This window comes from Triticum urartu, chromosome 3, assembly GCF_003073215.2.
Source record: "Triticum urartu cultivar G1812 chromosome 3, Tu2.1, whole genome shotgun sequence".
In the NCBI taxonomy this organism is placed as follows: domain Eukaryota; kingdom Viridiplantae; phylum Streptophyta; class Magnoliopsida; order Poales; family Poaceae; genus Triticum; species Triticum urartu.
Window position 1 is genome coordinate 711,007,028 of NC_053024.1, and position 13,273 is coordinate 711,020,300.

Consider the following 13,273-nt stretch of genomic DNA (forward strand, 5'->3'; position numbering starts at 1 on the left):
CGTGCGCCTCAGTTTATTTACTTGTTTTTTGACTCTTTTATTTATTCAGTTGGCGGGGCGACATGCAGGGGCGGAGCCCAATGGGCCAACAATTTCATTTTACGTACTAAATATCAGGTATTTAGCTCGGGGCATCAGGGTGGGCCGAATATTGTGCTACAGGGCCCATTATTCCAGGCGCACCAGGCCTCCTTTGGTCCGCTTCCAGCAGCCCATTGAACACAATGAACTATCCATCTGGTGCTCTGTAGCTAACAGAACAATCGATCTGACTAAAACAACCACGTCTCCTCGTCTCCTAATCTATCCCGACCCCCGATTCATCGACTTGTGCAGCGGCCGGTGGCGATCGATCGATTCACAGATTGAGAACTTGTGCAGCGGCGGCAACCATCGAGCCAAGAGGCAAAATCTAGCTAGCTAGTACTTCTAATCTTCTACTGTAGTACTCTAGTCGGTAGGCTGTAGCTAATCTTTCTACAGATTTAAAGATTGGAATTGATATGTTCCCTAGTCCTGACGAATTGACGATTTGTGGCAGCCGGCAGCATGGATCCGTTCCTGTCTTCTGGATTGATCCGATCATCCAAATGTCCGCACAGCTACGGCAGCGGCAGGCGGCACCGGCGGCGGCGTAATTTTCTCTTCTTCTGTTACAATGTGAGTTTGGCTAACCCTCAGGATTTTGATTCCAGGGATTTGAGGGATCTTGATAAGGATCTACGGCTCTATATTGCTGATGTGCGCACAGATGATAGCTTTTCCAACATAGCAACAATCACTGAGCTTTCAAAAAATATGGTGCAGACGAGGAGGCATATTATGTACCTTTTGTTTTATCGGTTGTTGAAACTAGTAATTGTGTGGCCTATTGCTACTGCTACAGTTGAGAGGTGCTTCTCGGCAATGAAATTGGTCAAAACTTGCTTGCGCAATCGCCTCAACGATGACAGCTTGAGTGATGATGTTATTTGTTATGTGGAGAAGGAAGAAATGAAAAAGGTCACCAATGATCAAGTGGTTGAGTATTTCATGGCTCGAAGGAAGAGAATGTACTAAAGGTAATTTATAACATTTTAAGTACTTTCATAGCAAATTTAAGTACTTTGATTTAGGCATTTTATTATATTCTACTCAAAATTTTAATTCTAGTTTTGTTATTGTAGGTTAATAAACCTTTGTGTCTGATGATGTGTTTTCAAATTTCAGAATGCAAGACATGTTTTCAAGTAATTTTTTTGTTTGATTTGGCATTATATTAAACAGTTTGAGTGTAGCATTTTGTTTTTAATTTTTTACAATATGATTTCTCTTATGTTTGGTAATCCGTGTTACAAGCTATGAAACACGCCTTTTTTTAATGCATTGGTTGCTTGCAAAATTTATGCCATGGTTAAGTAGTGCATCAGGGTAAGATTAGCTCCAGATCCGCCCCTGGCGACATGGAAACAAGGCTCCCCGCCGGTGATTAGCGGCACGGGCTGGTGGAGGAGGTCCATGGCGCATGGCGAGCCGCCGGCAAGCAGCTCACTTGTCGGCGGGAGGAAGGCCACCTTTGATTGAAAGGAATTTCATAGGATTTTTGAATGGTTAGAATTCTTAGAATTTTTTTTTAAATTGGTCGTTTGATTCATAGGATTGAATCCTATAGAAAATTTTCCCATGAAATCATGTGTTCTAAGTTTCATTGCAAATCTAGCATCCGCTACAATATATTTTTATTTCCTTTGTTTTTCCGTAAAAGATAAACCGACCAAGATATGCTCCTAATGTAACACTTCACGATGATGAACAAAATTAATCAATTAGATGTGTGATGTCCTGTATTTTTCAGAGCAAAAATAAGCCCCAACAAAACCAGATTCGGTGCAACAATTCTAGTAACCAAAATCTGGGTGTGTACTGGTCCAGAAAATTACATAACAAGTGATTGCACCTGTAGAGGAATCTGGCATTCCAAAGAAACAGTAAGCAAACGCCACAAAGGGGTCTTGATATATGAAAAATGTTCTGTACATTACAAGAAATCACCATATAGGAATAAGATTAGTCGTAAGTAATTGGACATCACATATGAGATGCTAATATTGAAATCAGTAACCATGCTATTTACTCCTATGCTCCACCTGCTTGCTCTTCAAACAGATTGAAAGAACCAAATCACCTTCATCAGAATGCTACCCAAAGGTTAAAACAACATAGCAGCATACAAGTTATGCCTTCATAGAAAAATTGTCGAACACATACCTGGGGTGGCGGGGCTGGCTGGGGATGCGCGTCGGATGCGTGGTGCGGCTAGGCAAGGTAGAAACGGACGGCGGCAGGGCAGTTCCGGTCGTCGCCGTCGTCGATCTGGTCGGGAGGAAGGCCGGCAGTCGCGAGGGAAGGTCCCGCAAAGCTTTGGTCCATGGCCATGGCGTCTTGCAGCATGGGAAGAGAGAGATGGAGAGAGATTAGTGAGGAAAGGGAGAGAGAAGGGAGGAGGAGGGCGCTGAGTGCGGCTGACCAGCAGAGGAGGTCGGCGGCGGCGGCTTGCCGTAGCACGCGCGATGACCAGAGGCGGGGTCGACTCGCGACGATGGGGCGAGGAAGCACCTGGGAGGAGGGGTCGCGCAAGTTGCTGCGGATCCACTATTCTCCAGAATGAGAGCATCTCTAGCAGACCCCTTAAACTGGTCAAACCCGTAAAAAGAGGTGTTCATAGTTTTGGTCGAAAAAACGGCGTCTAGCAGATCCTGTAAAAATTGTTCGGCCGTTAAACTTTTAAAGGGCACTGAAAATCCATTCGCGATAACCTTATATGTACAATTTTGAAGCCAGTATACAGTTCAACTCGCAAACCGGTCAAACCTTGTCGGAGCAGACGCGCCGCCATGGAATTGGCCAGAATCTACCCTGAACTCACCGGAATCCGTCGCCGCCTATCAGAAGAAGCCGCCACACGCCGGAATTTTCCGCCGCCGGTCCAAATTGCGGTCGGTTCGACCTCCGCTACTGAGGCGAGGCCGTCCACGGGCAGGGCGGAGCAAGCCACCGGCGGCCTGAATCAGGGTGGGGCAGCGCCGAAGAAGGGCGGGGGGCACTGGGAGCTCACGCGACCACGTCGAGGAGGGGAGGGGGCAGGGACCTCACGGGCAACGCCGAGGAGTGCGCGCACGGCAGCTGGACGGGCAGGCGCGCCAGGGAGCACGCGGTCGGTGCGGGCGGCGACTGGGTGAGGCGGGCAGCGCCGGGGTGAGGCACATCTTGGCCGGAGACGGGCTCTGCCGGGACGGGAGAAAAAGAAAAAAAAAGAAAAAAAGGGCTATTGTGTCATACAGCTTCATTTACGGGGCTGTTCTGCGTGGGGCAATTTCGCAACGTAAAAACGGTTTGCGGTGCGCCTTATATGTGTTTTTAAAGGTTAATTTTTAAGGATCTGCTAGGGATGCTCTTAGGGAGTTGATTCGGTTGGAATCAATCCTGAAATCAGGGACCGCGGCGACGCCGTGGGGATCGGGGACGTGGAGCGCTGCGAAGATCGGCAGACCAAGGCTTCTGCTCTGAGACGTTGATTTAGCTGACAAACCACTAACATGATATAGGCAGTAGAATGTGTTTAAGTTAATTTGATAAAAGAGTCTTCGTTATCTTGTGTACAATTTATTGTGTAGCTTTGGAGAAATTTAAGTTTGCTCTTTTAATAATAGCGTACACTTGTTTAGCTCCCTACCACTTCTTTTTCATCGTCCCCTCGCCCCTTGCACCCAAATAGTACTATCCTACCCGAGTGTGGCGTTGCAAAGACCAGGCTCCATGGAGCACGTTTTGCAAAAAATAATTAAATATGTTTAAAAGTTTCAAAAACTGTCAATTATTTTCTACAAGTACATATACACATTCTTCAAGTATGTATAAAATTTCATCAACTAATTTGATTATTTGCAAGCTACTCCCTCCGTAAATTAATATAAAAGCGTTTAAGTTATTAAATTAGTGTTCTAAACGCTTTTATATTAGTTTACGGAGGTAGTACACAAAAAGACAAATATCTGACACAAATATTACAAAGAAAAGCCTATTTTAATCTGTATATTTGTCTTTTTGTGTACATCACATATGAATATATATGTTCATGAAATTTTATACATGTATACTACAAGTATATGTCTACATGAAAAACTTTTTTTCAGTTTTTTTAAGATATGGAAAAGGTATTTTTGCTGGGAAAAAATGAGCTGGAGCTTGGCCTTTGCAGCCACTTTTTATAGCTTACCCCCTCTCTCGTCTCTAGCCGTCCCTCTCTCTCTCCATCTTTCGGACGATGCATCCCAGCCTGAAAAAGGGAACCTAGGCAGCTTTCCCTTTCGGGAAACTCATTGTCCTGCCGTGGCATGCCCACCTGCCCGCACGCGCATGAGGCGGCGGCGGCCTTCCGTTTCTCCTCTCCCCGCGGTCAGTTCTGGTGGTCGTGATTTGGTGCGGGTGGGTGTGTTCAGTTGTCAGGCCCGGCGAATCCTGACCTCTCCACTCCGTTTCACAAGTATCACAAGGTGCATGTGCGCTAGGAGAGGCCATACTTAAATCGCTTTTGCATGCATATAGACATAGAGGAAGCAAATTTTGGTCCGGCGGAAATGGATGTTACTTCAACAAGAGTAATGTAGAAGCACATATAGAAGAATTGATATTTTATTTTGACATTAACCAAATTATTTAACCGGTTCATCAAGTGAAATGAAAATAAACTCCACAAGATATGAAACTTCAACTAAGTCAAATTTGGGTGTTTGTGTTACCAAATAAACGACATCGCCTTGTGCTGCCATCATCACCATTGTCGAGTTGCCTGATGGAGCACGCCTCGCACACCCAACAATTCTCACTGCTGATATATCTTTTCTCTTTGTTCCGCTCCTGGTATTCTCCATCTTCTGTAACACATTAGTATGGAGGTTTTAATCGTGCTTCCTATTAGAAAATTCCAAAAACACAATTTTTATTTATTTATACTAAACATTTTTATTTATTTGCAACTCATTCAATTAATTACAATTTTAACATATTATATTTGTTTCATTTAATAAAATTAATCATATTAAAGTGATGTCGAAGTTACAATATCCAATTTTAACATATTATATTTGTTTCATTTAATAAAATTAATTACATTTATAATATTTCGTGACAAATAAAGGTGTAGCCATTATGATCTTTACATTTTGCAGTTAAAGTTATGTTTGTCACATTTTGGAGACCTTTCCATTTGTAAACTTTCAATATATCCAATCCCTTTAAATCGGAGGGAAAAATTACAATATCACATGAGTCCACGGATTAGTTTGTGCCCCTTCAGATGGATACCGTATATATGTACCACATTCACTTTACTATTCTCAAATATCTTTTTTCAGATGGTTCTAAACAGCATGGTATAATAAATATCTTGGTAGAGTATTTGCCAGTTTTAGATATAAGAAATTTGAAAATGCGTGGGTATATATGGTGTCCACTATGGATTCTCCACGAAATATTGACATCATTGCTATTTCTAACTATTTGACGACCATATATGTCTTTTTGGTTAGTAGTGTAAACATACTCTCTACTTTATATGACGACCATATGCAGCAGACACTTCGCGGTGAAAAACCACAGCACGCAAACTCCCTCTAAGAAATTACTGCTAAGGCGTGTGAAGAAAAAAGCTAGTCACAGAAAACTGAAACGGCAAAGAGGTCAGACTCACCGAATGAGGGGTGTCACAGTCATACTGCTCACCAGGAGAATCTCCTCCGAGCAATGCTACACGCACGGACAGATTTTTACCAATTCTACGGGGATGCTTAGCTGGAATGAATTGATTGGAAGAAAAGGGGTGAGGGGCCCACACCCCTTGAAAATCAGAGGAGTCAAGATTAGTTAACAACACTGGTGCAGAACCAGGCATTATCACCGGTTCGAAAGACCCTTTAGTGCCGGTTCTGTAACCGGCACTAAAGGGTGGGGACTAAAGCCCCTCCCCCCTCCCCTTTAGTACCGGTTTAATACGAAGTAAAGATATCATCGAGTTCAACATGGTCACAACATTATAAGCGTTCATAAGACCAAAAAAGCAAATCACTTTGAGACTAAGTTCAGGACGAAGAACACGGACATGAAAGGACCAGTACTAAGAGCAGGAACTAGCTAATCACTCATACTGCTCTCTCTCATGTAAAATAGCATAGAACATGTGTAGCTCTTCTGATTCATCATATTGGAACATGCAGATGAACCTGTCTCCTAATCGTGGGTTGCGGTTCTGATTGCTGCCCCCTAGTACTTCTCTGCAATTCTTCACAATTTTGCTCCAGTCTTTCACTACTAAGCATTCCTCGGTTTTAGAAATCCTGAATGCACTCATGTGCGTTGTAGGATGTCTTGGCCGTAAGCTAACCATTGACATGCGACCTTTAGTCTCAACCCACTGAGGCACAATTATCATTGGGAGTCCCTGTTGAACACATCGTATAGTAACATACTTAGCAATGAAGTTTAGCTTAAAAATTAATGTATGCAAAAGATGCTTTGAGGACAAAAAGTAAAAAATTTACCATCTTTTTCTAAATAGATGTGACCGTAGTTCAATACGAACACTATTGGTCGCACATTTTAAGTACTAAGATTTTCAAGTCCAGAAAAATAATTTCGCTTGACAGCATCAAGATCCTCAAGCCATGAAACATAATGACTTATCTCCTCGCAATTTAATTCAGCCCCGGGACAGTGGACGATCCTATCTACCAAGTGTCGGACATGTTTGCTTGAATGGAAATAAGCTGTCAATAGAAATTAGTTATCAACTATTTTTGAATAAACAATATCAAAGACATAAATATGGTTGAGAAACTCACATAATGGTAGAATTGGAGGTGTCTGCACATCGACCCAGATGTCGATATTACCTTCAATATCATCTTCCAGACGAATATCAAAGGTGATAACTATATCAGGCTCAAATGCATAAGCTTTGCATATTGCTTCCCAAGTTTTGCATTCAAAATAGGTATAGGTGTCTGCATTGTACAATTTTGCGTACAAAGTATAACCATGCTCGGTATTCAAGTAACTCTCTTTACCTCCATACTTTTCATAGGAATGAAACCAATCTTATCCAAGATAAAAAAATTGCATGGCAGGGGATACGCTAGTAGAATAGTAAAAATTTAAAATTATGAGTTGAAGAAAATGAAGCATAAGTCATGCTTAATTACGAAAAAAGACTTGTCGTTGTGACTTACTGTATCCACTTCGAAGGTCTCATCTAGCTTTATGCTGAAGCGCCTACCATCACCTAGGAAATTTCTATCGCACAGGCCGCGTTCGTCTTCGCAGTATTCACACATACCGAAATCCTTTTCGTCGTCAGACATTTCCTATATTCATAGTTGAAACATTAATTGATAAACACTTACTAGTTCTATTAATTCAACTAATTCAACTAGTTATATTAATTCAACTAAGCACTTCCTAAAAACAAACTAGTTCTATTAATTTTTTTACTAAAACTAAACTAGTTCTATAGTAAAATTTTAATTAGATCATCAAATCTCATATACCTAAATTTAATATTCTAATTCATCTAACATTAATATATCTAGTTCATCTATAACTAAAAGTATTAAAAAACTAACTCATCTAACATTAATATCTAGCTAATTCATCTAATCCATCTAACATTTGACATTAATATCTAACATTTCTATCTAATTCATCTAACATTTATATATATATATATAAAATCATCTAACAATTGACATTAAGCTAACATTTATATAAGTTAAAAGTATAAAAAACTAAAAAACATAAACATAAAATAATTAAGAAAAATCTATCTCTGTGTGTGTACTGTGTGCGTATTCTCTCTGTGTGTGTGTGTGTGTGTGCAAGGGCCGCCATGGCGCGGCAGGGGGTGGTCTTACAGCGGGGCGACGACCGACAATGCGAGTGTAGGATCGAAAGTATGTCTAGAGGGGGGTGATTAGACTACTTGACCAAATAAAACTTAACCTTTTCCCAATTTTAGTTCTTGGCAGATTTTAGCTAATTTAGAACAAGTCAAGCAATCATCACATCACTCAAGCAAGCATGCAAAGAGTTTATGGGCAGCGGAAAGTAAAGCATGCAACTTGCGAGAATGTAAAGGGAAGGGTTTGGAGAATTCAAACGCTATTGGAGACACGGATGTTTTTCCCGTGGTTCGGATAGGTGGTGCTATCCTACATCCACGTTGATGGAGACTTCAACCCACGAAGGGTAACGGTTGCGCGAGTCCACACATGGCTCCACCCTAGGGCAACGGTTGCGCGAGTCCACACAGGGCTCCACCCACGAAGGGTCCACGAAGAAGCAACCACCCACAAAGGGTCCACGAAGAAGCAACCTTGTCTATCCCACCATGGCCATCGCCCACACAGGACTTGCCTCACTAGTGGTAGATCTTCACGAAGTAGGCGATCTCCTTGCCCTTACAAACTCCTTGGTTCAACTCCACAATCTTGTCGGAGGCTCCCAAGTGACACCTAGCCAATCTAGGAGACACCACTCTCCAAGAAGTAACAAATGGTGTGTAGGTAATGAACTCCTTGCTCTTGTGCTTCAAATGATAGTCTCCCCAACACTCAACTCTCTCTCATAGGATTCGGATTTGGTGGAAAGAGGGTTTTTGTGGAAAGCAACTTGGGAAGGCTAGAGATCAAGATTCATATGGTAGGAATGGAATGTCTTGATCTCAACACATGAGTAGGTGGTTCTCTCTCAGAACATATGAGTTGGAATGGTGTGTGTGTTCTGATGGCTCTCTCCTCGAATGAGAAGGAGGTGGAGGGGTATATATAGCCTCCACACAAAATCCAACCGTTACATACAATTTACCAATCTCGGTGGGACCGAATCAGAAAACTCGGTCTGACCGAAGTAGTAAACCTAGTGACCGTTAGGAATTTCGATGGGACTGACATGCAACTTGGTAGGACCGATTCGGTTAGGGTTTGGGCATAACGTAATCTCGGTGAGACCGATTACACAAACTCGGTGAGACCGAATTTGGTAATTAGCTAACCAGAGAGTTGGTTAGGCAAACTCGGTGGGACCGATTTGCTCTTTCGGTGAGACCGAGTGGAACTCGGTGAGACCGAAAAGTTACAAAGGGGAAACACTGAGTTTACATTGCAATCTCGGTGGGACCGATTCGCTCTTTCGGTAAGACTGAAAAGTTACAAAAGGGAAACAGAGAGTTTGCAACCCCATCTCGGTGAGACCGAGATCCTTATCGGTAGAACCGAATTGCTAGGGTTTGGCAGTGGCTAATGACAAGTGAAACTCGGTGGCGCCGGGTAGGAAGAATCGGTAGAACCGAGTTTGGCTTAGGGTTTAGGTCATATGTGGATATGGGAAAGTAGTTGAGGGTTTTGGAGCATATCACTAAGCACATGAAGCAAGAGGCTCATTAAGCAACACCTCATCCCTCCTTAATAGTATTGGCTTTTCCTAAAGACTCAATGTGATCTTGGATCACTAAAATATAAAATGAAGAGTCTTGAGCTTTTGAGTTTGAGCCAATCCTTTGTCCTTAGCATTTTGAGGGTTCCACTTTCACATCCATGCCATGCCAATCATTGAGCTTTCCTGAAATAATCATCTTGGAATAGCATTAGCTCAATGAGCTATATGTTGTTATGAATTACCAAAACCACCTAGGGATAGTTGCACTTTCAATCTCCCCCTTTTTGGTAATTGATGACAACATATAGATCAAAGCTTTGACAAATGATAATAAGCATGAAATATATCGTCGCTTTGAGAAGTATGTGATAAGTAAGAGCTCCCCCTAAATTTGTGCATATTTAAAATTTGCTTTGGACTGCAAATGCACAAAGAGTTAGAGTCATGGGTTACTCTTCCATGTCACATACATCTTGGTGGAGCGCTCAAAATGATAAGAATGAAATACATGCACTCATCACCAAGAATAATGAATGATCACACAAGATAGATAGGATAATGGCATTAAGCAAGCATTAAGTGTAGCTTATGATCAAACACATGATCATCAATGTCTCACAAATAATGACGTAGTATCAAGCACTCAAAAGCAGAAAAGGTCGAAAAAACACCAAATAAAGCAAGAGAGAAAAGCAACACTCTCTCTCTCGAAGCCTATGATCTATAGAGAAAAGCAACACACTCTCTCTCGAAGCCTATGATCTATACATCTTCTCCCCCTTTGGCAACAAGTTACCAAAAAGTTCCTAGAAAATGCATAGCACTAGATCGACGCTCAGGCTTGATCTTCAGGTGGTGGTGGAGTCCGGAGCACTCCAAGGACGAAGCCTTCGGTAGACGTGGTCGGAGTCGAGGCTGAAGTGGATGCTGGAGCTGGTGGAACTGAGGCTGTGGCTGGTGCAGACGTTGTAGCTCTGGTGTCAGCAACTGGCAGTGCAGACGACCTCGGACCTCGTGGCACCCTTGCAAAAGCATCAGTCATGGTCCTGCCTCTCCTCTCATTCATGTCCTCCTGGAGCTGCTCCACGGCAGTCTGTATCTCTGTCACCTTGATGTCCAAGTCATAGAACCTCTGTTCCATGATCCTCTCTAAACTCGCCTGGTTCTGAGTCAGGGTGGCTATACTCTGCTCAATCCGCATGGTGGACGCAATCAGGTAACCAAGCTGCTCTTGTTTGATTTTCAGGAAGTAATCAGATGCCTCCGCTTGAGTAGGCATCCTGGCAGCTTTCTCCTTCTTCGCCTTCTCCTTCTGAGCTTGTGCATGGGCAGATGATGGTTCATTCTCAGTCATAACAACTTGATTATCTTCGAAATCTGGACGGATGGGCAGGTGTTCCTTATCCAACAAATATACGCCCGTTCCCATCTTGGAGTTGATGAGCTCCTGAATCTGAGGGGCATATCCACAGCTCCTCTTCTGATCTGCCGCAGTCCTTTTGATTGTTTCCACTATGAGGCTCATGACTTTGAATTTTTGAGGCACGTCAAAGACATGAAGCAAATTGATCGCGTGACCTCTGATCATCTTGTGATCTCCAGACTTGGGCAGAAGGGTGTGCCTAAGGATCCAGTTGATCGTAGGCAATCCTGATAGCAGATAATGCACTGAGCCAAACTTGAACGTGTCAAGTGCTTCATTCGGAATCTCCTTGTACATGTTGGACATGGAGTTGTGGTCCATCTTTTTCTTGGCATAAATGTCCAAGTCATCTGCTTGCTCCTCTGGGGCATTGATCAGCTTCGCCCATTCCTCAACAGTAGAGTGGTACCTTGTACCCTCTGACATCCATGTGATCCTGCCATCCGGATAAAAGTGTGCTGTGGAGTAGAATTGCATGATTAGCTCATCGTTCCACTTTGTGAGCTTCTGCCCAACAAAGTCTGCAACTCCACACGCACTAAAGCTGTCAAATACTCCAGGGTAGTACTCTTCATTGTCCTTGATATAGGTCCAGTCGACCCATCTCATGTCACATACAATTGGCTTCTTGTCAAGTAGCACTGTCTCATAGAAATCCTGCTGCTCCTTGGTATGAAACCTGTAGTCCACTGCAGTCCTTCTCCTAGAAGCATATGGATCTGCTTCTCTCCACTTCCTGAGCCCTGAGTCTCTCCTGAGATTCATATCCTCAGCCACATGATGAGCATCGTTGTGGTCTGGGATCTTGGGCTTGAGCTTCCGAAGGACATTCTCTTCCTCTTCCTCTACAGCTTCAGGCACTGGGGCCTTGTTCTTCTCAGTGGCTGGGATGCTTCTTGTGTTTCTCTTTGGTGCACTCTTAGGCTTAGATGCAGCCTTAGGTGCTTCCTTGGGCTTGGATGCAGCTCCCCCTGACCTTATGGCATCTCCCATTAGCTTGGGTGCCTTGGGCGCTGGTGCAGCTGCCTCTTCTTCCTCTTCCTCTTCCATGATGGAAGCTTTGCCAAGCACTCTAGCCACGGTCTTCTTCACCCTCTCCTTCCTTTTCTTGCCCTCAGCTGCAGCTGGCTCTTGTGAAGTGGGCTTCTCAGTTGAGGCTCTAGCCTTTGACATGGGCTGCCTGCCTGCTGGCCTTTTGATTTTCAGACCTGGCTTAGTGCCTTGAGCTGGTTCAATTCTCTTGGAAGTGGCCTCTTCCTCTGCCACATAGTCCTCATCTTCAGAGTCTGAAGTTTTCTTCTTCCTTTGTCTCGTGGCAGCCTTTGGCAAATTGCTAGGAGTGCTCCTGCTGCCTTCATCAGATGAACTGGAGGGACTAGTGCCCTCACTCATCACCACTTGCTGCTCTGACAGATTCTGGCTATCACTCTGGTCTGACATGCTGCAAACTGACTGCTGACCCTGTGAATAGATTATAGAGGAGATAGAGTGGATGAGCATCACAAAATGCAGAGATTTTTGCAAAAAGAATGATCCAAAAACTTAGTTTTAGTTTCCCACTGAAATCATCTCGGATCTACCGATTTTCAAACTCGGTGATACCGAAGCAGTTTTGGAACCTAAACTAGTGAACTCGGTAGGACCGAGTCACAGTTCGGTGGCACTGAGACTGCTAGGGTTTCACTGAGTTCAAAAATCGGTCACACCGATAAGTAATTCTCGGTCAGACCGAGTCTCACTTGTGCAATGGCATAAGCCAAATCGGTGGGACCGAGTTTTTCAACTCGGTGGGTCCGAGATAGTTTCGGCGGAAATCTAAACCTAGAATTTTCAAATCAAACCTAATCTATGAGCGTTTTGACCGGATAGAAGTTTATCAAACGTGGCTAGAAACAATATGATCACAATGTGCTAGGAATCAGATTGAGGAATAGCACAAAGATCAAGTCCATACCCTAGTTCGGCGGGGACTTGCTACGGCGGCAACGGCGGGGCAGAATTCCCGTTGACGGCGACGGAGACCAGCGACTGGAGGCTGCTGGCGGCGAGAAGACGATCCGGAGACCTCGAGGGCAGAGCAGGCTATCGCGCGGGCGAAGGGGTTCGGAGAAATTTCCAAATTTTGCCCGTGACTATATATAGCCCGACCCTATCGGTGTGACCGAGTGGAACAACTCGGTGGCACCGAGATTCATAACTGCGTGCAGTTACTGAAACTCGGTGTGACCGAAAGGTTCAAATCAGTTGCACCGAGATCGAAAACCTAGATCAACTTAATGATCTCGGTAGGACCGAAAGTGGAGTATCGGTCAGACCGAGAATCATAAAGAGGTTTTGGAAGTTTAAGTCTATGATGAATCGGGGACTCCGAGCGCTCCTCACACA